At 42.2% G+C, this 23,988-nt stretch overlaps 1 protein-coding gene across 7 annotated transcripts in view; it reads left to right on the forward strand.

Moving 5' to 3' along the window:
- The window catches only part of LOC145355386 (voltage-dependent calcium channel subunit alpha-2/delta-1-like), a 627,920-nt gene that overhangs the window by 123,021 nt on the left and 480,911 nt on the right, over positions 1-23,988 (forward strand). The gene's annotated exons all lie outside the window — the stretch shown is intronic.

Raw genomic sequence — 23,988 nt, forward strand, 5'->3', positions numbered from 1 at the left:
CTTTTCCAGAATTTAAGGATTCTTGGAAGATTACTATCTGTGCATCCACCATCTCTGTAACTTCTTCCTTCAATACCCTGGGATGTTACACATCAGATTCAGGGGATTTATCAGCATTTAGCCCCATTATTTTTCCAACTATTTTTTCTCCAGTGATAGTTATTGCATTTATTTACACCATCCCCCCACACCCACCACTTGCCTCCTGCCCATTGATTATTTAGTATTTTTGGAGTGTTATTAGTGCCTTCCACTGTGAAGACTGACACAAAGTAATTATTTAAGTCCTCTGTCGTTTCCTGGTTCCTCATTTTAATTTTGCGAATCTCATTCCCTAATGAGCCTATGTTCATTTTTGGCCCCTAAGATGAAAAGTCCTAGCTCCTAGCTTGGAAAAAAAAATGTTCTAGAATTGATCACTTGTGAGCAATGATCGATGTTCCCAGGACTGGAAGGTTTTAATAAGGGAGAGGTTGAATAGGAAGGGACTTCTTTCCCTGGAGCATAGGAGGATGTGGGGAGATGTTTTAGAGGTTTATAAGTTCATGGAAGAGCATAGATAAGGTGAATAGCATTTCCTCAGGGTAGGGGAGTCCAAAACTAGAGGGCAGAGGTTTAAGGTAAGAGGGGAAAGATTTAAAAGGGACCTGAGGGGCAATTTTTTCACACAGAGAATGGTGCACACATGGAATGACCTAGCAGGGGAGGTGGCTGAGGCAGATACAATTACAACCTTTAAAACACGTTTGAACAGGCACATGGCAGATGGAAAAGGTTTAGTGGGGCATGAGCTAAATACAGGCAAATGCTACCAGTTCAGTTTAGGAAGCATGGTCATATTGGATGAGTTGAGCCAAAGGGCCTGTTTGTGTGCTTTCTGTCTCTATGACTGTGTGGAGTTTTTATGTTCCGGTGTGTCTGCACACAATCCAAAGACGTCCATCTTCTTCCTTCAGGATGTCCATCCTCAACGGTAGGTCAGTAATTATTCATTCATGGGACGTAGCTGGACCAGCATTTATTGCCTACTCCTGAGGACATTTGAATCGACCGCATTGCTGTGGATCTGGAGTTACCAAATAAGGATAGCAGATTTCCTTCTCTAAAGGAAATTAGTGAAGCAGATAGGTTTTTACGACGATCAACAATAGTTTCATGGTCATCATTGGACATTTAATTCCAAATTTTTTTTATTGAATTCAAGTTTCACCATCTGCCATGGTGGGATTCGAAACTAGGTCCCCCAGAGGATTACCCTGGATCATAGAATCCCTACAGTACAGGAGGCCCATCGGGTCTGTACTGACCACAATCCCTCCCAGGCCCTATTCCCGTAACCCTACACATTTACCCTGCTAGGGTAAGAAAGTTCAGAGCCTTTGTGAAACTTATGAATAAATCATTGGATGCAGTTTGCAGAGAGATGCCTAAATGAAAACTTCTTCAAAGAAAATTACCAAAATCAAGAGAAACAAAATGAGTGAAATATGGCAGGAAAATAACAAAATTCCTGTCGCCAACTTTCATATAATCAATTACGTCAGTGCTGATGCTCCACGCAGTTACTGAAGCAGAAATGTAAAGTAGGAAGCATGCTAATGAAATGAACAAAAAGATCAACGTATTCACACTGACCCCAGAGAAGTTTAGCTTTTTTATATATTAGACTGGCAACTAAACAAACCTGCTTCATTGGACTAATTTTTTCATACACTGAATGACTGATCAATTTTATTGCAATGTTAATCTTGCACCAAAAAAGAAACAGTTTTTTTTTCTCTTTTTGCTTATCATTCCACCTTTATTGGAATTTTCCCATTGTGACTAAACATCCTGGCAGGGTGGGAATGTGGAGTCCTTCCAGCCGCAGAGGCTGGCAGAAAACCACGCACTATTTTCCAGCTTCAACTTTGTTAATTACGTATCTAGGGAGTTTAACGCCACCTTCTGTGGTGGGACACTATGGTGGCATGAGTCCCACCAACATAGCTGGGTTTCATATTGAAAAAGGGAGGTGGTGCCATTGTGGTATTGTCCCTGGACTGGTAATCCAGAGATCGGGGTGGCACGGTGGTTAGTATTGCTGCCTCACAGCATCAGGGACCTGGGTTCAATTCCAGCCTCGGGTAATTGTGTGCGTGGAGTTTGCACTTTCTCCCCGTGTCTGCTTGGGTTTCCTCCGGGTGCTCCAGGCTCTCCCACAGCCCAAATATGTGCAGGTTAGGTTGATTAGCCATGCTAAACTGACCCTAGTGCAAGATTAATATTGCAATAAAATTGATCAGTCATTCAGTGTCAGTGTATGTAAAAATTAGTCCAATGAAGCAGGTTTGTTTAGTTGCCAGTCTAATATATAAAAAAGCTAAACTTCTCTGGGGTCAGTGTGAATACGTTGATCTTTTTGTTCATTTCATTAGCATGCTTCCTACTTTACATTTCTGCTTCAGTAACTGCTTGGAGCATCAGCACTGATGTAATTGATTATATGACAGTTGGCGACAGGAATTTTACTATTTTCCGGCCATATTTCACTCATTTTGTTTCTCTCTTGATTTTGGTAATTTTCTTTGAAGTTTTCATTTAGGCATCTCTCTGCAAACTGCATCCAATGATCTATTCACAAGTTTCACAAAGGCTCTGAACTTCCTTAACTTTTCTTGTTTTATGGAAAAACCTCTGCTCCTGTGATTTTTTTTTGGCCTGAGAGTTTAGAGCTGGTTATATACTTTACATAGTAATATAACAGTAATCAAATACTCACCATGCAAGTCGTTGCAGGAGCAAATGCAATTCCTTCTATAGGCTCATTTCCTCTTTTGAAATACTGGTCCAGTTTTTTGCATCTTTGCAATGTAGTTTTGCATCTGAGCTAACAGCAAACATCTGTAAGGTAACTGTGATGATCAAACAAGATCCAAGTGGAGTGAGGCTACCTCCTAACTTCTACTATCAAGTCAGTCTCACCTCTGAATTTAAGCTGTATTTATATTATAGCTGTAGCACTCATCCAGAACAAAACTCCTTCATGCTGAGTGCTATTTGTGGTGTTAATGTGTGCCAAGGTGTGATGATTGTCCTTTTAAGGGCAACACAGCAGATTAAAGGTCACCAATTTGGACTAGAGTGGGGAATCACCCCAGAGTGGGCCTGTCTTGGGAAAGAGACATGTTGGAAGCTAGCTGCAGCCAAGAGGCTGCTGAATAATTCTTATTAATAAATCCTTTTTGTGTTCACTAATGGAAGTTTGAAAGTACATCATTATACAATAGCTGTTCCTTTAAGTCTTCTGCTAAGAGATTTGCATTGTAAAGGTTTGCTTCGTAGGTCTCAGTGTTTCAGAAGATTGAACAGTGGTGTTTTTTGATAAACATAATTATATACACCTCGAAGGTAGACTCCTGACTAGGTGCTATCCTCATGCTGACTTCTACCAGAGTTTATGCAAACAAACCTGTCTCCTGTCCACTGTCACTTATTACATCATATGGTGGTGGTATGGTTCTTGACTCCTGTGTTTACCTTTGCTGAGTTGAACACCCTCATACTGCAACAACAATTTTGCACCTTCCTCTATTTAATTAGAGGAAATCTTGTCCCTTCCTTCCCATGGCCTGCAAGGATGGAGATGCAAGTAAATATGTGGATGATCATGTAATTATCTTTTAGTTTTGCTGTGTAACAGCAGAAACAGAATGCATTCCAGTTGAATTCTAACAACCCTGCTTGTTTGGACTAAAACTGTGGACAATGCTAAAGGTAGCAACAAAGAAATGATTAAATATGACTCACTTGGAGGGATTGCCCTTTTCCCCACAAATACTGCAGATGAGATCTGTGAGATCTGTAGTGAATAAAGGGCAACATGCTGTTATTTAAGGCAAGTTAAATATAATATGTGCTTGCTGTTCTTTGCACCATCTTCCACCATATGGTGTAAGCTCGCTGAATATTTCCTGCATTAATCATGTGGAATTAATCTTTCACTAAGCATGGAATTAATGTGCATCACTGCAGAAGCAAAAGCAATGAAGTGCTGATATGTTGGCACCTGCTGCACATGTGAGATGATTACTCCATGTTACGCCACTTGCCACGTGTTTGGCTGGAAGCATTAAGATAAAGGTGTTTTGAAATAGCTTTGGGTTTGGTGCGAAGATGGAAGTCGATTTCGTATGATCTACTGGGCCCTGACTATTGCCTCAATTCAATTAGACCAGTCGAATGCCATTTTCTTGAACCTTAGCTTTGAAAGCAAGTCTAACGTGTGCAAATTAGCCAGCACAGAAGCAGCAAGAGAAATAGTCAAAGCATCATGAAATTCAATGCAAATTGAGTTCATGTCATTCAGCAATGTAAATAACTATTTAATGTAAATATCAAGTCCCGGAACACAATTCGGTGAAGCTAATTTCTAATAAATTCAAAGTATTTAAGGAACCTCGGCACTTAGGCAATGAAGCAATAGTCCTGCTGAGATGTTTAGAAGAATTTAGAAGAATGAGGGGAGATCTCACTGAGACATATAAGATGATGAATGGGATGGATAGGATAGAGGTGGAGAGACTCTTCCCGCTCAGAAAGGATAGTAGGACTAGGGGGCACAGCCTCAAGATAAAGGGGGGGCGGTTTAGAAGTTGAGGAGGAACTTCTTCACTCAAAGGGTGGTGAATTTCTGGAATTCTCTGCCCGTTGAAGTGGTGGAGGCTACCTCGCTAAATATTTTTAAGATGTGGGTTGATGGGTTTTTGATAAGCGAGGGGATTAAGGGTTATGGGGAGAGGGCGGGAATGTGGAGCTGAGCCAAGACAGATCAGCCATGATCTTATTGAATGGCGGGGCAGGCTCGAAGGGCTAGTTGGCCTACTCCTGTTCCTATTTCTTATGTTCTTATGTTGTTTCGATGTAAGTTCCATTAATGATATGGATCAGTCTCTTTAGTTGTTTACAAAGTGCACATTTGTATCAAGTCTTATCCAATCGCAAGCATCACATACCACAAGAGTCTATTGGATAATTGAACAGTTAAATTGTTTTTAGTGGTTAAGGGAGGAATAGCTGCAGTAACACCCTTAACCATTATGGATCATCAAATATTTAAATTGCCATTAGATTTATTCAATGTTGGCCAAATAGCTAAATCTGAATATCATTTTTCACCCACATGCTCTAAATTTAAAAATATTCGAGAGACAAAAGATGATGTAAATACATAGAAAGGAAAATTAACTATATACATCCGTGTATGATAATTAAGAATGTTTATTGTGACATGCAAAGTATTAATTATGAATGTAGTGAGATTCTGGAGACGAATGCAATGAATACCTGAAATCAAGTGCTCAAAAAAGCAATCATTTGAGGACTTTTCTTTCCTGTGACAAAAATTTGAGATAAAAATCTGTAATATTGATTTTATTTAGGATAAATATTTGAAATGTTCGGTTTACACATTAGATAACAAAAAAGTCTTGTATTTATATAGAAACTACAAGCTGGAGCAGGCCATTTGGCCCTTTGAGCCTGCTCCGTCATTCATCTTGACTATGGTTGATTACCAGATTCAATATCCTGATTTCCCTCTCTCCTTCTCATATCTCTTGACCCCTTCAGCCCCAAGAGCTATATCTAATTTTTTCTTGAAATCAGAAAACGTTTTGGCCTCAACTACATTTGGTGATAGCGAATTCCATACATTCACCACCCCCTGGATGAAGAAATTTCTCCTCACCTTATTCTCAAACCCCTTATTCTCGAACTATGACCCTTGGTTCTGGACTCCCCTGCCATCTGGAACATTCTTTCTGAATCTACCCTGTCTGACACTTAGAATTTTATAAGTTTCTGTGAGATCCTCTTTCACTCTTCTAAAGTCCCGTGAATATAACCCTAACCGACTTAGACTCTCCTCATTTGACAGACCTGCCATCCCAGGAATCAGCCTGGTGAACCTTGGCTGTACTTCCTCTATATAGTACCTTTAAAAGTAGTGAAATATCTTCAGGTGCTTCTCAGAAATGTTATCCAACAAAATTTAATACCAAACAACATATGGAGATATTTACGCACACGACAAAGGCTGGATTCAAAGAAAATCTTGAGGGGGGGGGAAGTGAGGAGACCGTTTTCGAGAAGGAAATCTAGACTTTTGGGTCTTGGCAGCTGAAAGCATGATCATTAATAGTAGAGAAATTATTATTGGGAATTCTCAAGAGGCCATAATTGGAGGAATGCTGATAGTTGGGAGGGCTGAAGCAGGTTACAAGCATAGGGAAGGGTGAAGCTGTGAAGGAGTTTGAAAACAAGAGCGAGGATTTTAAAATTAAGGCATTGCTTATTCGGGAGCCAGTGTTGGTCAGTAAACATAGGACTGATGGTGAGTTAGGAAGCTCACGGCAGAGTTTTGGATCATTTCAAGTTTACTGAGGGCAGAATGCGTCCGGCCAACTCTAGAGTGCATTACAGTGATCAGGTCTGAAGATAAAGGCATGGATGAGGGTTTCAGCAGCAGATTAGCTGAGGCAGAGATGGAGTTAGGTGATTTTGTAGAGATGAAAGTAGGCTGTTTGATGAATATATGGTCAGAAATTGATCTTGGAGCCAAATATGTCTGATTTAATCTTACAAAGTTGTCTTGGAGAGGAGTGGAACTCACGGCTAAGACCAGGGCTTGAGGCAAGGATGGAAAACAATGTATTTGCTTTTCCCAATATTAAGTTGGAGGAAATTTCTGTTCACCCTGCACTGGATAAATAAGATACGGTAAATAAGATTGAAAACTGAATAAAGCTGCCTGCTCCAGTGTGGCATGGTGGTTACCCTCACAGAGCCAGGGACCCGAGTTTGATCCCCGGCTTGGGTTGCTGTCTGTGTGGAGTTTGCACGTTCGCCCCATGTCTGTGTGGATTTCCTCCGGATGCTCCGGTTTCCCCCCTCAGTCCAAAAATGTACGGGTTAGGTTGCTTGGCCATGGTCCTTAGTGTCAGGGGGACTAGCAGGATAAATACCTGGGGCTTCCGGGATAGGAGCCTGAATGGGATTGTGGTCAGTGCAGGCTCAATTGGCCTCTAGGCCGCCTCCTGCACTGTTGGTGTTTTATGACTCTGTATTCAGCAAAGCCCACCGCTCTGAACTGTAATAATAAATCATACAGTCCAAAGATCCCAGGCCACCTGCTCTGGGCAGCATTGAGGTGGTATAATTAGTCTCAGTATCTACAGACTAATGAGGAAAAGTAAATGTCAAGACCACTGGTTCTGAGTTACTCTCCAATTAGTACCCACACTGGAAACTGTACGTGTACAGACCCGGAGAGAACATCATCAGGATTGGTCATCTCCACCACTGAATAATATGCCAAAGCAGTCCAGATCTACGGAGAATGTATACTTAAGTGAGGTACTAGCAGCGCTGTATGCAGACATGAAATATGCCACAGCAAGAAATTGTGCCTTTGGGGAGGGGGAGGACAGGAAAACTTAGTGGAATGTCTCAAAATCCATCATTTCTGGTAGGTCATTTCTTTGAGGTAATGGCAGAATATTTGGACACTGGAATCTGAAACAAAAAGACAAAATACTGGAAAATCTTGTCAGATCTGATAGCATCTGTGGAGAGAGAATAGAGCCAATGTTTTGAGTCTGGGTGACCCTTCACTAGAGCTCAGCCCAGCTCTGATGAAGAGTCATCCAGATTTGAAACATTGGCTCTATTCTCTCTCTCCACAGATGCTGTCAGATCTGTTGAGATTTTCCAGCATTTTCTGTTTTTGTCTCTTTGGGGTAATGTTGCTCAGAATGGAAATTGCACTAAGTGTAGTTGCTTAATATATTTAATACTCCACTGGAGTCTGGGATTGATCCAGTCAGCTGGAAAGTAATTCGTTGTGGTAATGAAAAGGGATACTAAGTCGAATAATTATAGGTCCATTAATTTTAATATGTTGCTAAAAAGGGATCTGTGGTAGCGTGGCCCCTTTAAGGGGGCGATCTCAGAGGGTCATGTGATTGGGCTGGACCCTATGGAGAGGCACCGCAGGAGCTGAGCTAATTGGCTGCAAGGGCGCATTTCCAGGTTGGGCAGGAAGCCCAACTGATCCAGGGGACTTGTACTGGAGTGCTTGTTTGAACTGCAGTAGGGTGCTGGAGTTTGGTGACTGAGGGAATTTAGGGGTTGATTTCTACCTAAAGTCTAGTCTTTTAATTTAGTAATTAACAAATAATTGCTGTTTAGGCTGGGGAAAAGGTGAGTTTTAGGCCAGCTTTAAAGCACAGTTCATATAGGGAACTAACGGGTAGACTTAGATGGGTCAGATTCGGATCAGGAAATGGGAGGTAGAACATTATAAAATCCATTGAATCCCAGTGCAAAAAGAGGCCATTCAGCCCATTGAGTCTGCACTGACCACAATCCCACCCAGGCCCTATCCCCATAACCCCATTTATTTACCCTGCTAATCCCCTTGACACTAAGGGGCAATTTACCCTGGCCAGTCGATCTAACCAGCACATCTTTGGACTGTGGAAGGAAACCAGAGCCCCCGGAGGAAACCCACGCAGATGCGAAGAATGTGCAAATTCCACACAGTGACCCGAAGCTGGAATTGAACCCAGGTCCCTGGTGCTGAGAGGCGCGACGGATCTGCTGGTTTGATGACAATGTTGAGAGGCAGCAGTGCTAACCACTGTGCCACCATGCCACCCAAAGTTACTGATATAGTCAGCGACTCAAAAACAAAAGAAATGAGGGTTAAAAAGCATCCAACAAAAGAAACTGATGGGGTTGAGCTCTTTGTACAATACAAGTAGGATCATAAATGAGGCAGATGAAGTAAGGGCACCGATGCATGACAGCAGGATGCCATTGCCATAATGGAAAGCTGACTAAAGGAGAGGCAAAATTGGCAGCTCAATCCTTGGATGTAAAGTTTTCAGACAGGATAGAGTGGGTAACAAAAAAGGAGGGGGCTGTAACCTTATTGATTAAATAATCAATTACAGTTGTGAGAAGGAATGATGCACTAAATGGGTTAATAAATGAGGCTTTGACCTTAGGAATAAAAAAGGGGCAGTCACACTATTAGGAGTGTACTACAGACTCCCAAATAGTGAGCGGGAGATAGAAGAACAAATATGTAGGTAAATTTCTGCCTGTATAAGAGAGCATTAATAGGAGACTTTAACCATCCCAACTCTCCCTGGGTGGCACAGTAGCACGGTGGTTAGCACTGCTACTTGGCAGGGATTCGGGGTCGATTCCCGGCTTGGGTCACTGTGTGGAGTTTTCACGTTCTCTGTGTCTGCATGGGTTTCCTGAGTGCTCTGGTTTCCTCCCACATTCTGAAAGACGAGCTGGTTGGGTGTGTTGATCCGAACTGTGGCAACTAGGGGAATTTCACAGTAACTTCATTGCAGTGTTAATGTAAGCTTTACTTGTGACTAATAAACTTTATATCAACTGAATTTCAAACAATGTAAGGGGCATTGAAGATGAAAAATTCATGTACTGTGTCCAGAATTTTGTTTCTAAACAAAACATGACAAGACCAATGAAAGGAGAAATAATTCTGGATTTAATCCTGGGAAATGAAGATAGACAAGTGGATGAAGTGACAGCAGGCGACCACATCAGGCATAGTGACCTCAATTTGGTTAGATTTAGTATTATTAAAGAAAAGGACGGAGACAGATTAGGAGTAAAAATTTTAAACTGGGAAAGGCAAATTTTATAAAAGTGAGAATTGATTTGGCTGAGGCGGATGGACAAGACTGCTTGAGGATAAATCAGTGGTAAACCAGTGGCAAGCACTAATAAGTGAGATCCTTAGGGTATAAAGCAGAGATATCCCCTCCAAAAATAAAAATGGTACTGCCAAATCTAGATCCCTGTGGTTGTATAGAAAATAACAGGGTAAGATTAAAAAGAAAAAGAAAGCTTATGATATTTTCAAAAAACTGAACACTGCAGATAGCCTAGAGGAATGTAGAAAGTGCAGGGATCAAGCAAAAAAAATAAGGAAATCAGGAAAAAGTATTGGCAAGCAAGATTAGGGAAAACTCAAAGATATTTTACTAGCTTATAATGAGCAAAAGGTCAGTTAAGAAAAAAGTGGGACCGATCAGATGAAGAGGGGAACTTGTGTGAAGATGCAAAGACATGGGAAGAGTTTTAAATGATTTTATTGTCTCTGTATTCACAAAGGCATGGGACAAGGTGCAATATAATAATCCTAGAGGAGCAGTGTGAAATATTGGATGAAATAGCCATAATGAGAGAGGAATTTGAATCCCTCCTTGCATCATTCTTCAAGCCACACATTCACCTTAGCAATCCTGACTTTCCTACTCTAACTAGCATGTGGCACTGGTTGCAATCCTGAGATTACTACCTTTGTAGTTCTACTTTTTAGCCTAACTTCTGACTCCCTAAATTCAGCTTGTAGGACCTCATCCCATTTTTTACCTGTCGTTGCTATATATACTGTGAGAGCTGGCTGTTCACCCTCCCCCTCCAGAATGCTCTGCAACCGCTCCGAGACATCTTTAACCTTTGCATTAAAGAGGCAACGTGCCATTCTGGAGTCTTGTTTGCGTCTGCAGAAATGCCTGTCTATTCCCCTTACAATTGAATCCCTCTATCACTATAGCTCTGCCACTCTTTTTACTGCCCTCTTGCGCCGCTGAGCTGGCTACAGTGCCATGAACCTGGCTGCTGCCACCTTCCCCTGGTGAGCCACCTTCCCCAACGGTATCCAGAACGGTATGTCTGTTTGGGAGGGAGATGACCACAGGGGAACCCCTACATTGCCTTCCTCCTCTTCCTCTGTCTGGTGGTCACCTATTCCCTATCTCCCTCAGTAATTTTTATCTGTGGTCTGACCAACTCACTGAACATGCTATCCATGACTGGTTTGATTTCCTTCTACCTCTCACTTGTCCTTGAGTCTCCCTCGCAGATTCCCCTCTCCACTCCTCCGGAAGGTGAGAACCTCTTCCCCTCAGCACCAAATTCCCAGTCAGCTCAATTTCCAATACCCTCACTCTGGCTGAATCTGTCTACCACTGGTGTGTACAAGCTTACTGGTCGAATAAAAGGGGCTGAAGCCAAAATGTACTTGAATTCCACGGCAATGCCAGAAATATTTCAGGCCTGTCCTGGCCTTATGCATTACATCAAAAGGTTGGAAATGGGATTGGAAGATTTAGGTATTATAAAGTTCATACAGTTCTTTGAAAGGGCTGTACCCATAATCCCTACCTTCAAACCAGATTGTGCTGTAAAATTATGTGGGGATTATAAATTACCTGTTAATCGAGGAGCTCAGGTACACAGCTACTCTAGTCCTGGGATTGATGCCAAATCAGCAGGAGACCTGAAGTACACCAACTTAGACCTCATTCACACCTACCAGCAGCTGGAGTTGGATGAGGATTCTTAGAAGTTGCTTAGCATCAATATCTACAAGGGACTATACAAATACATGTCAACCTTTTGGAGTCGTGTAGCATTGTGCCATATTCCAATGTACAATGGAAAGGTTAACACAGTGCATTCTTAATGTATCAAGACAATGTCCTGTTTACAGGAGCCTCAGCTGAGGAATACAGGCCAGACTTAAGGAAAATTTTGAGAACATTTAAAAATGCAGGTGTCCATTTAAAATGAGAGAGAAATGCACTTTCCAGGCACATGAATATTTGGGTTTCAGGGTAGATGATGAAGGCCTACATTCTTTGGAGGATAAAATAAAAGCCATAAAGGAAGTACTGCAACCGAACAATGTGTCCGAGTTAAAATCATGCCAAGGAATGGTGAATTACTGAGGCAGATTCTTGTACAATATGTCTACAATCTTAGTCCCATGTCATCAGCTTTTGAAGAAGCATCAGAGTTGGAAATGGGGGGGGGAGGGGCAAAAAATTAAGCATTTACTAAGGTTAAGCAGGCCTTAGAGTCATCAGCACTGTTTAGTTTATTTATTAGTGTCACAAGTAGGCTTACATTAACACTGCAATGAATTTACTGTGAAAATCCCCTAGTCGCCACACTCAGTGATAGAGAGAATTTAGCATGGCCGATGTACCTAACCAGCATGCCTTTCAGACTGTGGGAGGAAACCTGAGCGCCGTGCAGACATGGGGGAAATATGCAGACTCAATACAGATAGTGTTCCCAAACTGGGAATCAAACCTGGGTCCCTGGTGCTGTGAGAAAGCAACGCTAACTACTGTGCCACCGTGTCACCACTGCTTGTATATTTTGATCCACCCAAACTGTTGGTAGTTAAATGTTATGTATCATCTTTTGGAGTGGGAGTGGTTTTATCCAACGATATGTCAGATGGAGTGGAAAATCCAATTGCATTTTGTGTTAAGAACATTATCAGATGCAGAATAAAAAGTATTCTCAGATATACAGGGAAAGTCTGGTGATAATTTCTGTGGTGAAGAAATTTCATCAATGTCTCTATGGTAGATATTTGACCATAGTATCAGATCACATGTTAGATAGACTTAAGATTTGCCTCCTTGCCCTGTTTCTGCTATAGCAACCTGCCACTGACAAAAACTGCCAAGAAAATGGCTCAGGCTGAAGCATCGGCAGACAGTGAGCCAAGGACCTGCCTTTGGGCAGAGTACACTTGAATGAACGAACAAAAAGAGTGCACTAATGATATCCTTACCATTGTGATCAAAGTCGTTCTTCCACAAAGGGGAGCCAGATTGGACTGATGCGACAATGGATACAATTAAATTTAAATATCAATTCAGAGTGGGATTCATACCCTAGACCCTCTAGGGGCTCATTGCTCCCACTGTAGCTTGAAAATGATGTACAATTGCAGGGTCTCCATGTCTTGTGGGGATTAAATTAATGCATGTTTTTGATATCTTCTGACTGTTTTATTGAATTGCTGGGCTGGCCTGATTGCTCAGTGTAGCTGCTGAGCACAAATTTCTATCCCTGGCAGCATTTGTTCAAGCGCCTTCTGGTAATAGAGATTCCCTGGAGAACACTTGCATCCAGTACTAGCGAATAAGATGCCAGAGATCTGAGTTGTCTTCTGCAGCTTGGGGTATTGACAGATGCTCTGAACTGGCTACTTTGCATTCTGTACCTGCTGTGCATATGAGATTAGTGGAATTGATGTGCTGTACTATATTCACGAAGGTGCCTGACTAATTCTTTGTAATAGGAAAAACCACTGCATGAAGCAGCCCGCATGATCCTTTAGCCCCATGCTGAAATGCAGCAGATGTACAGCTCCTGCCAGGATTACATTATTCAGGAAGTGTAATACAAGTGATACGTTGCGCTGACATTGATTTACAATTGAGGGAGTAAATAGTTTCCCCATGGGGGTGGGGGAAGTGTAAGGTCAATGAGAAACTTTTGTGGCCTGTACTTGTTCATAGTAATGAGTGATGCATTATGAAGAATTATACTTTTAATAGAGAAAGAGAGAATCCATTACAAAAGAACTATTAAAATGATTGTTCATTAGGCAAGACTGCACTGTTTATTGGCCTGCCATTGACTTCATTTTTCACTTTTCTCCAATGCGATTTCTGTTCGCCCACACTGTTTTCTAATGTTAAATCTTATACAGAGTTGCTTCTTGGTTTCTAATTGGTTGCTAGGAGATGTGTCAAAAAGATGCCTGCAGTGGATCAGCCCCGGCCTTTCTGCTCTCCTGACAACACAGTTGTCTTTTGAAGTACACTTCATGATAGTCCTATTGCTACTATTAACAAGACATTTTGTGCATGCAATCCCTTGGCCAAGTGAATCACAAGGAATAAGTTACAGATACTAATTTGTTTGCATGAGTTTCCAAATTGGTTGAGGACCTATGACAGCAAAATTAGTATTTGACTGGAATTAGCTGGCAATGTTCAAAATAATGGACAGATTGGAATAATGTCAAGCCTGATTTATTCAATAACAACAGCAACTTGTACTTAAATAGTGCCTTTAATGTCCAAAGGTATTTCACTACCAAGCAACATTTGACACTGAGACGCATACAAGCTATTGGAACAGATAACAAAAAAACTTGGTCAGAGGGGTAGGTTCCAAGGAGTTAAAGCAAAATACTTGCAAATGCAAGAGATTGGACAGAAAAACAAAGTGCTGGAAAAAGAAACAACTGGCCTGGCAGCATCTCTGGAGAGAGAAGGAAAATTAAAATTTTGATCTGAACATGGAAAGTTCTGATGAAGAGTCGCACTGGGCTCGTAACGTTAACACTCTTTCTCTTCCCACAGGTGTCACCAAGTCTGGATTTTTTCCAGCGCTTCCTGTTTTTATTTTCTATTTCAAGGAGCAGTGAGTTAGAGAGGCAGAGAGAGAAATTGAGGTGAGCTTTGGAAATGGGCAGGTCAATGCACGGCCACCGCTGACAGTAGGACCAAAATTGAGAATGCTCAAAGTGCCAGAGTAGGAGACATTCGGAGGGTGGTAGAGAGTTTTAGGGCTACGGGAGGTTGCAGGAAAGGGCAGCGGCAATGCCATGGAAGGATTGGAAAATGAGGATGAAAGCGAAGATCGCACTGGCAGGATCTCCCAGTCCTGCCAATGTGAACGTAGAATTCGGCAGTGCTGGGAAATTCCGGCCAAGGCCTTGCCAATTTAAGTCAGCAAACACAGCTGATGAGTGAGTGGTGCGCGTTAGGATGCTGTCAGCAGAGTTTTGGATGATCTCAAATTTATGGAGGGTGGAAGATGGGAAAGTGGCCAGGAGCATGTTGCAATAATCAAATCTAGAGGTAATAAAGGCATGGTGAGGATTTCAGCAGCAGATGGACTGAGCCTTCACACTAAAACTGAACACTGTAATGAAATCAGAGCATCAAGATGTTGCTTCTTGTTGGGCCCCGATTGCCAAGAAACTTATAATTAGATTTGGTCTATATTTTATATCTGTGGAGTTAAGAAACATTTTGCCTCATTGAAATCTTTGTGAAGACTGAGTGATGACTGATGTAATGTGGCTGTTTAAACTGAGGCAGGTCTATGCCAAGTCGGGAAATTTCCCAACTCGAGCCGCTCACCTTGGTAGCGGAAATCCTGATCATTGTCTTTGGTTCCTGCCACAGGGTCCATTCTCCAGCCTCTTTCTCCTCTCCAGCAACTGTGAGACCGAACCGAACCTTGGTGCCTCTTTTCACTCCAAGGTGAACTTTGAACCACATGCCTGCATCATCACAAAGACTCTCCAATTCCAGCTCCTCCTCATTGCCCTAGTCCACCCCTGCCTCAGCTCACTGCTGCTGGAACATTCATGGAGCGGCATGGTGACATAGTGGTTAGCACCACTGCCTCATAGCGCCAGGGACCTAGATTCGATTCCTGGTTTGGGTCACTGTCCATGCAGAGTCTGCACGTTCTCCCCCTGTCTGTTTCCTCCGAGTGCTCCAGTTTCCTCCTACAGTCTGAAAGACGTGCTGGTTGGGTGAATTGGCCATGCTAAATTCTCCCTTAGTGTACCTGAACAGGCACCGGAGTGTGGCAAATTGGGGATTTTCACTGTAACTTCATTGCACTGTTCATGTAAGCCTACTTGTGACACTAATAAATAAACTTAAACAGATTGCTTTTGTTACATCTCCAGTTGACAATTTGAATGCACTCTAGGCTAGCCTCCCACATCACTAACTCCTGTAAACATGAGGCTATCCAACCTCCACTGGCTCTCAGTAAAGCAGTACCACGAATTAGAAATCCTCATCCTTGGCTTCAGTTGTCTCTAGGGCCTCACTATCTCTGACTCATTCTACCTGATTTCCTCCATTAATTTTAGCTTCTTGAGCATACTCAATTTTAGTCATTGAACCATTGGCGACCATGCAAGTGGTTAAAAGTCTGAAACATCCTCCCCTCAGGTTCCCCACTTTATTTTTCTCCTTTAAGATGCTGCTTTAAACTTTCCTTTTTGACCAAGCTTTTGATCATCTTATGTGACCGAATGTCAAATTTTGCTTGGTAATGCTCCTGTCAAATTCCTCGCAATGCGTCGCCACGCTCAAGGTAACATATAAATGCAAGTTGTTGATGGAGTATCCTGGAATCCAGCTGGGGAAACAGGAGTATTCATGTTGCTCATTCAATTTCTCCTGCATTCTCCAATGCCTTTTCTGTCCTCCTTCCATGTATCCCGTCATGATTGGCTCTTTACCTTACCAAATAACTACTTGTCCACAGGATAGTGGACTCTACTCCCTGCATTCATCCGACATAAAGGCAAATAAGGTATCAAGATACAAACAATGTGCATCACACTTTGCAGGTGGGCTATTCTGTACTCTGGGTTGTGGCTTGTGTCACCATGAGGTGGCACGGTGGTTAGCACTGCTGTCTGAGTGCCAGGGGCCCAGGTTTGATTCCTGGCTTGGGTCACTTGCTCTGCCCATTCTCTCCGTATCTACGTGGGTTTCCTCTGGGTGCTCCAGTTTCCTCCCACAGTCCAAAAGACATACTGGCTAGGTGCTTTGGCCATGCTAAATTCTCACTCAATATACCTGAACAGGCACCGCAGTGTGGCAAATAGGGAATTTTCACAGTAACTTCATTGCAATGTTAATGTAAGCCTAGTTGTGACCCTAATAAATAAACTTTAAACAATGGAGTAAATGTCCTTTGTCTCTTTGTAATCTATCATTGTTCTGTATGCATTTAGCAAAGCAACGTGTAAGAAGAACCACAAAATAGGTCTTTATCGCAAGTATACACTGTCCCACATCAAATCCTAGGCTGCTTACCGGGATTCCGCACTGGGAGGCGTTAACCATCCTCCCTCTGCCAGCAGTGACATGACCTTTTAAAGCAGTAGTACGCATTCCAAACACCCCCCTCCTCTCCCCCAACATATTTCAGATTTTTGAATAGTGTGGTGTGAGTGGTAATTAGTTCATTTTCCTTCATGTGGACTTGGAATACTTATACATTCCACTCTGAAGAATTTTGAAATATGTGTCAAGCAAATGTAATATAAAATGCTAGTTCATGGAATATCTTCTTTCATGATGATGTGCTGTACCGGGCATCAACATATGCGCTCAATAAAATGGAATATCAGACCAGGGATTTCATAAACTTTTCAAAACTGGTACTTTGTTTTATCTTCCCTTTCCAAAAAAAACTAGGACATTTTAATGAAATACACATCATTCAATATTCTGCCTCTGGAATCCATTTTCAGATGGTAAAAAGTAGTATGAAACTATTTAATTGAAAGGTACTCGGTTATTAAAAATTTATGAATGTTGCTAAAATTTGTAAGAAGTTTAACCCATTGATTCCAATCCATTTCCTGTGAAGACGAAGTGTAAAAGTGCATGGGTGACAGATGGATGTGGTTCCCATTTGTTCTAGAAAAGACAACCCTCTTACATTCAGATATTTTGGCTACTGACAAACTTAGTTGAAGCCTCTACTATAACAGTATCAACAACAGGAGTATCACACCATTGATTATTTCCAAAGATATCCTGCAAAGACTGCTGTAAAGGTATACAATGTTGTGGGTTCCTCAAATCACCACCATCAAGGACATGAAACAAAGATAATTATTCCTAAGCTCAACAACTACAGAGACCACTTGCACCCTGCTGAAGGATAACTTTCATGCTCCCACCACATGACCTCTTATGTAGCTGTGTCAGCACATTCTTATATGACCACTCAGTCCCCATAGGGTATTGTATAGTAAATGGACCTCACCACATCCAAACAAAAGAAGTGGGGAAGTAGTGGTTTAATAATGCCAAATTTGATTGTATCAGCTGGTTATTAGGAGGAAAATGGATAGCTTGGATTAGGTAATGGATTCTAGGGCAGAATTTTCTGGCCACACGCGCCCCAAGACTGGAAATTCCTACCCGAGGTCAAATGTTAAATGGTCCATCAAATTTTCTTTCTCGCCTGCTACAATTCCTGTAATAGGTGGGATGGGAAAATTTTGCCTCTAGCTTTGAGAGGAGGAGATGAAACTTTGCTGATTTTAATGAGGTGAGGATGAGAGTGGACAATGTTCTTCCCCAGGCATATTACATGCGTCTGAGTGATGAATTTGTCCATCCGAAACGATTACACTCCTAGAACGTTCATCCTTGCTGGCAGTGTTGGTGGTTGTGAGCTGACTGCTAAAACTGGTAGTGTGAATTGTACATGATCACAGTGTGATGGATTGCAGATCAATTTGAAAGTTGGAAGTTTTTCTTTCCAATCTTTGAGAGACAGACATCAAAACTACTTGATAAAAGCAAATTACTGCAGATGCTAGAACCTGAAACCAAAAAAGAAAATGCTGGAAAATCTCAGGTCTGGCAGCATCTGTAAGGAGAGAAAAGAGCTGACGTTGTGACCCAGATGATAAGGGAGTTATCCTTGGGGTCTTGAGCAGAGTACAAGTGTTCTATGTAGCTGTTGAGCTTAGGAATAAACTACCTTTGTTGGAACTCTTTGATGCCAGATGATCCAGAAATGGTCACCTGGACATAAAACATCGGCTCTTTTCACTCCTTACAGATGCTGCCAGACCTGCTGAGATTTTCCAGCATTTTCTCTTTTGGTTTCAAAACTATTCAATTTTGAAAAATAAGTGAGGGAGTTTCACTCAGCTGTGAATTACATAAACTTCTCCTTTATGAAATATTGATGAGTTCTGTTGCTGATCACACATTAGGGAAAAGGTTCTTGTAGCACCTGTCTCCCAGTAACATTTCACATGCGTTAAATTATTTTGAGATGCACTGCCTGCTCTTACATAAGTGAATGCAACCATTTTGCACACGTCAAGCTTTCACAAATTATAATGAGTCGAAAAAAAAGACAGTGCAGAACGAAGCTGTTCGGCCCATTTGAGTCTGTTTTGAGTATCTTCTCTCCTACTCTCTCCCCTTAGCACCATACATTTTGCATGGCTGATCCACCTAACTTAGTCATCTTGGGACACCAAGGGGCAATTTAGCGTGACCAATCAACATAGGTGGCACCTTTTTCGGTGGAGGAAACTGGAGCATCCAGAGGAAACCCACAGAGACGCAGGGAGGACGTGCAAACTCTACACATTGTCACCCAAGGCTGCAACTAAACCTGGCGCTGTGAGGTAGCAGTGCTAACCACTGTGCCACCATACAATTATATATCACTTTTCATGACCACTGTGTGTCTAAAATGCTTTGCAGCCAATGAAGTATTTTTGAACTCCAGTCACTGGTGTAATGTAACGAACACACAGCAGCACTGTGTTAATGACTAGATAATTTGTTCTTTATTGTGAAGTTCTTTGAGGGTTGAATATTGGGAATAAGTCCCCTGCTCTTCATTAAATAGTGGCACATGATCGTTTACAATCACCCAAGTACTCCAGTGGAATGTTGGTTTAAATGTCTTACCTGAGAGATAGCACCTTAGACTTGAATGTCAGCCTTACATAAGAGTTAGGAGCAAATGTGGACAATTCAGCCCTTCGAACCTGCTCTGCCATTCAATCAGATCATGGCTAATCTCCCTGGTCTCAAATCCACCTCCTCACCTGTTCCCCATATCCCTCTTTCCCTTTTTTATTAGAAATATGTCTATCTCCCTCTTGAAACCATTCAATGATTCAGACTCCACCATGCCAAGGAGCAGGAAGTCCCATAAATTCACCATTCTCTGCGCGAAGTAGTTCCTCCTCATCCCAGTTTTAAATCTACCAGCTCTCAACTGATACCTGTGAACTCTTGTTCTAAATTGCCCCAGAAGGGGGAACATTTGGCCTGTGTTTACTTTATCAATCCCTTTTTGTATTTTATATACCCCCTCGATCAGATCCCCTCATTCTGTTAAACTCCAGCAAGTATTAATCCAAACTGTTTAGCCTCTCCTCATACGTCAACCATTTCATCCCCAGTATCAATCTGTCTCCGTTGCCACCACATCCTTCCTCAATAAGGAGACCATTTTCCAGATGTTGTCTGACCATTACTCTACTCTATACAAATGTTTCCTTTTATGGAGAAGAGCAGAACTGGAGACCATCAACGTAAGATAGTCACCGAGAACTCTGATTGGGAATTCAGGAGAAGTCTCTCCACTCAGTTGAGAAAGTGAACCTTGATTTTTGTTCTCCAGTCTTGCTGGGAGAGTTGAACCCAAAGCCCCACGGCTGCCTATTAGCTTTTAGGTGGGTGATTAAAGTAGGAATGCTGACCATGATATCAGGATACCCTTTGAGTAGCATCATGTCTCTAATGCCACATGAACCACTGGAAGACTCAATTTAACATATTCAAAGGACAGTTTCTCCCTTCCGGCAACATCCTGTCAAAGTACTAAACGTGTCAGCTGCTGTGCACTTACTCTGTCCTTCTTTAGAACTCTGCAGACAAAGAAAAACACCATTTCAATGAATTTTAGCAGAGCAGTTTTAATGCAAGGGCCCTGCTTTTCAAAAGCTTTATTAATTGATGAATCATCCTTCCCAAAGAATTTAGTAAGCGCATCCTTGACAGTATTTTAACAATGGTTTTTTTTTTATTTTTCTCTGACATTTGTAGCCTTGTTCCTTCAAATGACATCTTTTCATTGTGCTTATTCATGTAGCACCTTGTATTCGAGCCTAGATTCTCAGAAGTTAATTTCTAGACAGCCCTTAAAGTGGACTTGAGTAATTTTAAAAATTCATTCAAGTGATGTGGGTATCACTAGCTGGGATAGCATTTCTCTTTGCCCTTGAACAGAGTGGCTTGCCTCACCAATTCCGAGGGCATTTATGAGTCAACCACATAACTGCAGATATGGAGTCGCACGTAGGCCAAACCGGATAAGGATGACAGATTTTCTTCCCGAAAGGACATGAATGAACCAGATGGGTTTTTACAACACTCAGCATGGTCATCATTAAACTTTCAATTTCAGATTTTTATTGAATGCAAATCCCACCATCAGTCATGGTGGGATTCGAACCTGGGGGTCCTCAGTATTATGTTGGGTCTCTGGTCTCTCTTTCTGGAGAAAGAAACAGCTGGAGATGATCCACAGTCACAAGACCTGTAAACATTTAACTGTTATGTGATGAGTTAATGTAGCTTTCTAACTGGGTGAAAGGCAATGCCATTTCCATCTTTTCATTGTACATCTTGGAGAGGATAACATTGCTAGCAACTCTGCTGTTTTGCTATTTTATTTTTCCTGCGGCTTTGAATCCTAAAGACTTAGGGTTTGTAAGGGTTCACTTATTGAACTTGGATTGGACCTGTCTAGTTCTATTGTTGTTGGGTGACAAAATGGCATCGTTGTCCCCTGGTGGTTGGAAAGTCACATGAATCTGTTACACAAGGTAATGCTTAGCGGCAGTAATTGGCTTGTTGAGAGCTGAGGTTGAGTTGGGGTATAGATAATCCTGTCAGAGATGGAACCTGGAGTAAAGGATGTGCTGGGACTGAAGGAGGGCAAAGTGCCTAGTGGAGACTGATAGATGAATCAATGGCCTCAATTCCTGATAGAAAGAAATCCACATAACAGCAATATGGCTTAAAAACAAGGATGAAGGTTGTTGGAAGAGGCCTTCAGGATTTGCCTTTAGTTGGAAGCTCAGCTGACAATTTTCACCTCTGTTGCCACCCAGGTGACACCTCTGTTGTCTCCCCCTCCCAGGGGGAGGCAATGGCCTAGTGGTATTATCGCTAGCCAATTAATCCAGAAACTCAGCGTAATTTTGGGCAGTACAATGGCACAGTGATTAGCACAGCTGGCCTTACAGCGCAAGGACCCAGGTTTGATGCCTGCCTTGGGTCACTGTCTGTGATACTGTGGAATTTAACCTTTAAAAAGGCCACCTAGTGAATCCAGTACATTCTGCAGTAGTTTAGTTTCATTCTTTCACAGGTTTTGGGTGAGCTGCCGCCTTGAACTGCTACAGCCCATGTGATGCAGGAACACCCACACTGCTGTTAGGAATTAGTAATAGTGCCCACCATTCTCAGTAAGGTGACTTGAATCTCTGGCTGTTGATTACCTGAGGTGGAATGCGTTGAGGTTTTTTGCAGGGGGAGGGTGTGGGCATTGGGGGCAGAGGGTTGCAATACATCATTGACACATGTTTTGTTTTGTAATGTCTGTGATAAGAAAATTCGATGTGGAGATGCTGGAGTTGGACTGGGGTAAACACAGTAAGAAGTCTCAACACCAGGTTAAAGCCCAACAAGCTTATTTGGCAGTAAACCCAGAAGCTTTCGGAGTTTGCCCCTTTGTCAGGTGAGTCCTGAAGCAGGGGCAAACCCTGAAAGCTTGTGGGTTTATTATCAAATAAACATGTTGGACTTTAACCTGATGTTGTAAGACTTTTGACTATAAGAAAACTCAACAGGGGAGTAACACACACACTTCGTGAAGAAAAAAAACCCATCAGCAGTGAGTTACGTGTGGAGATTTGTGGGCCTCAGCCATTTGGTAGGTCAGGTAGCATCAGTGAAGTGAATGCAGATGTTAATGTTTGGGATGAATTTGTCAAGCACAAAATATGCCTCACTTTTTTTTTTGAAAGAGTCGTATAACTTCGAACACTTAATGTCTCCACCTTCAATTATCCTATCTGGCACATCTTTTAGATTACCACTGATGCGTCAATTTCCAATGGAAACTCCAAGAATTCTAACCTGCTATTTTCAAAGATTATATTCCTCCAAATCATTCTGTCTATTGTTACAACATCGAATTCTCCCCAGCCTCTGCAAATCACCTCAGCAAATATTGAGTGGAAGAAAAAGACACCCATAAGAAAGTAGATATAAAAATATTGACTTTAGGCAGTGTTTCCTGCTGTGCAAAATCTCTGCACACCAGAAGGATGGGGGTGGTGGGTGGGGGGATACGGGAAAACTCGGACCAAGCCAACCATATCAGGAAGCTGTGGCATACTTATCTAATTTTCAGAATCGTGCAATCTACAGGTGACCCTGGGCCCCAATAAATTTATGCTGATCTTTGCTATGTCATACACATCCCTCTCCTTCCCGTCCAGTCCCAGAGGTATGGATTACATCTTACCTGTAAGAAGGAGACTGAATCACTGTTTTTCAGGATGGGTTTTCTCCAGGTGCTCTGGCTTCCTCCCACAGTCCAAAGATGTGTGGGTTAGGTTGATTGTCCAAGCTAAAATTGCCCCTTAGTGTCCTGAGATGCTTAGGTTAGAGGGATTAGTGGGTAAAATATGTAGGGATATGGGGGTAGGGCCTGGGTGGGATTGTGATTGGTGCAGACTTGATGGGCCGAAGGGCCTCTTTCTGCACTGTATGGTTCTATTGAGTTTAATTAAACATTGCAACTTGTGACATTGAATGGAACAGGAATACAGCATCCACTCCATTCATGGCTCCTTCCGCTACTAATGTCACTGTTGTGCAGCGGTTGTTTGTTGACCTGTCTCCCACCCAGCCCCTAACCCCTCAACTTGCCCAATCCTGTTCCTTACCATGCCTCCAGCTTGCTGCCCTGCTTGCCTTGACCCATCCCCACCCTGATCCTGGCTGCTTTCCACCCTTCTCACTGCCCTGCTCGCTACCCTATTTCAAATCTCTTGCTGCCTCCTGTTCTCTTCACCCTCACTACCCTGCTTCCAATCCCTCACCACCAGCAAGAGTAGCAGCAGGGGCTTGGGAGAAGGTTGGTCACTGGGCAGCAGAAAGGAGCTGCGAATGGTTGGGAGTGGGACAAAGATTGGGGCAGAAAGCAAGAGATACATTTGTGAAAAGTAACACAATAATGGGAATTTTTCATTTTGCAATGCCACATCAAAGCTATTAACTCACTCTTGATGCTGACACAATGTATGTCATAAATGGCACAAAACAATAAAATAATCAGAATGTGGTGCCAGAGCTAATATTCTGAAAATGTAGATCTTTTAACTTTAGCAATGCTCAGTTCGTCATTGTTTATTTATGTGGCATTCAGATTGATTTCTGAATGACCTGCACAGCATTCTGCAAATTATGTTCAGAGTGT

The sequence above is a fragment of the Carcharhinus amblyrhynchos genome, chromosome 19 (genome assembly GCF_965287045.1).
Source record: "Carcharhinus amblyrhynchos chromosome 19, sCarAmb.v2.hapA, whole genome shotgun sequence".
Lineage (NCBI taxonomy): Eukaryota > Metazoa > Chordata > Chondrichthyes > Carcharhiniformes > Carcharhinidae > Carcharhinus > Carcharhinus amblyrhynchos.